We start from the raw sequence: 3,127 nt of genomic DNA on the forward strand, positions 1-3,127 counted from the left end.
ATTTCATTTTATTCTATATATATTTTATATTCTATATTTTAAATTTTATCTTTATCTTTTATTCCCCTTTATTTTGCCCCCCTTCTTATGTTTGTTGTGTTTTGTCCATTGTATTTATTTACTTATTATTATTTATTTATTTATTGACTTTTATTTTATCTATTTTATCTATACACGCTTTCATTTATTGATTTTACCTTTTATTTTATCGTATTTTTAAGTTTTATGCGGGTCAACCAGGGGGGCGGGACGGGGGTAGGGGACAGACGCGAGCCGGAACTCGCCTCTGTCCCCTCCTTGTCGCGTGCGGAAAAAAATACAATGCAGCGTGTACGAGTATTTGCACATGTATAAAAATCGGATGGCGCGGTAACAAAAATTCTAAATTATACAGCACAAGTTGCAGCAATGCATGCGCATAAGTTAAATTACCTGCATACCGCCGTTTCCTCAAACTGTGTGTTCATAACTGGCACTGGGAGGATCGCAGTGCCACCACTGCGAGGAGGCCCAGGACTCTGCGCGGCATACGCTGGACGAATGTCCAGCGTGGTCGGCACCGCGCAGAGACCTAAGGGACGTTATTGGGATGGACCTCTCGTTGCCGGTCGTGGTCGACCACATGATCGCCAGCGAGAGGTCAAGAGCAGCGTTTGCCTCCTTCTGCGAGATTGTGATAACGCAGAAGGAGGCAGCGGAGAGGGAGAGGAAAGCTGACCCCCTCTACGCCAGGAGGCTAACATCGGCGGGGCAACCCCGACGAGTCCGACGGCCCCCTGTAAGGGGCCGCAGACGTAATGGCGGCGGTGGGACTACTTAGTACTTCCACCGCCGCCAAGGGGGGCTGGCCGTTAAGGCGCCCCCGCGGTGGGCAGCTCGCGGGGGGCGAGGTGGAGCAATAATCCCCTCCCCCCTCTACAAAGATGCGACCTGCCGGTCGACCCCCATCCTTTTATTTTATAATATTTCATTTTATTCTATATATATTTTATATTCTATATTATAAATTGTATCTTTATCATTTATTCCCCTTTATTTTGCCCCCCTTCTTATGTTTGTTGTGTTTTGTCCATTGTATTTATTTACTTATTATTATTTATTTATTTATTGACTTTTATTTTATCTATTTTATCTATACACGTTTTCATTTATTGATTTTATCTTTTATTTTAACGTATTTTAAGTTTTATGCGGGTCGACCAGGGGGGCGGGACGGTGGGAGGGGACAGGCGCGAGCCGGAACTCGCCTCTGTCCTCTCCTTGACGCGTGCGGAAAAAATACAATGCAGTATGTACGAGTATTTGCACATGTATACAAATCGGATGGCGCGGTAACAAAAATTCTAAATTATACAGCACAAGTTGCAGCAATGCATGCGCATAAGTTAAATTACCTGCATACCGCCGTTTCCTCATAATGTGTGTTCATAACTGGCACTGGGAGGATCGCAGTGCCACCACTGCGAGGAGGCCCAGGTCTCTGCGCGGCATACGCTGGAAGAATGTCCAGCGTGGTCGGCGCCGCGCAGAGACCTAAGGGGCGTTATTGGGATGGACCTCTCGTTGCCGGTCGTGGTCGAACACATGATCGGCAGCGAGAGGTCAAGAGCAGCGTTTGCCTCCTTCAGCGAGATTGTGATAACGCAGAAGGATGCAGCGGAGAGGGCGAGGGAAGCCGACCCCCCCTACGCCAGGAGGCTAACATCGGCGGGGCAACCCCGACGAGGCCGACGGCCCCCTGTAAGGGGCCGCAGACGTAATGGCGGCGGTGGGACTACTTAGTACTTCCACCGCCGCCAAGGGGGGCTGGCCGTTAAGGCGCCCCCGGGGTGGGCAGCTCGCGGGGGGCGAGGTGGAGCAATAATCCCCTCCCCCCTCTACAAAGATGCGACCTGCCGGTCGACCCCCCTCCATTTATTTTATAATATTTCATTTTATTCTATATATATTTTATATTCTATATTATAAATTTTATTTTTATCTTTTATTCCCCTTTATTTTGCCCCCCTTCTTATGTTTGTTGTGTTTTGTCCATTGTATTTATTTACTTATTATTATTTATTTATTTATTGACTTTTATTTTATCTATTTTATCTATACACGTTTTCATTTATTGATTTTACCTTTTATTTTATCGTATTTTTAAGTTTTATGCGATTCGACCAGGGGGGTGGGACGGGGGGAGGGGACAGACGCGAGCCGGAACTCGCCTCTGTCCCCTCCTTGTCGCGTGCGGAAAAAAATACAATGCAGCGTGTACGAGTATTTGCACATGTATACAAATCGGATGGCGCGGTAACAAAAATTCTAAATTATACAGCACTAGTTGCAGCAATGCATGCGCATAAGTTAAATTACCTACATACCGCCGTTTCCTCAAACTGTGTGTTCATAACTGGCACTGGGAGGATCGCAGTGCCACCACTGCGAGGAGGCCCAGGACTCTGCGCTGCATACGCTGGAAGAATGTCCAGCGTGGTCGGCACCGCGCAGAGACCTAAGGGACGTTAATGGGATGGACCTCTCGTTGCCGGTCGTGGTCGACCACATGATCGGCAGCGAGAGGTCAAGAGCAGCGTTTGCCTCCTTCTGCGAGATTGTGATAACGCAGAAGGAGGCAGCGGAGAGGGAGAGGAAAGCCGACCCCCTCTCCGCCAGGAGGCTAGCATCGGCGGGGCAACCCCGACGAGTCCGACGGCCCCCTGTAAGGGGCCGCAGACGTAATGGCGGCGGTGGGACTACTTAGTACTTCCACCGCCGCCAAGGGGGGCTGGCCGTTAAGGCGCCCCCGGGGTGGGCAGCTCGCGGGGGGCGAGGTGGAGCAATAATCCCCTCCCCCCTCTACAAAGATGCGACCTGCCGGTCGACCCCCCTCCTTTTATTTTCTAATATTTCATTTTATTCTATATATATTTTATATTCTATATTATAAATTTTATCTTTATGTTTTATTCCCCTTTATTTTGCCCCCCTTCTTATGTTTGCTGTGTTTTGTCCATTGTATTTATTTACTTATTATTATTTATTTATTTATTGACTTTTATTTTATCTATTTTATCTATACACGTTTTCATTTATTGATTTTATCTTTTATTTTATCGTATTTTAAGTTTTATGCGATTCGACC

Source organism: Lasioglossum baleicum, unplaced genomic scaffold (assembly GCF_051020765.1).
Source record: "Lasioglossum baleicum unplaced genomic scaffold, iyLasBale1 scaffold0039, whole genome shotgun sequence".
NCBI classification, from domain to species: Eukaryota; Metazoa; Arthropoda; class Insecta; order Hymenoptera; family Halictidae; genus Lasioglossum; species Lasioglossum baleicum.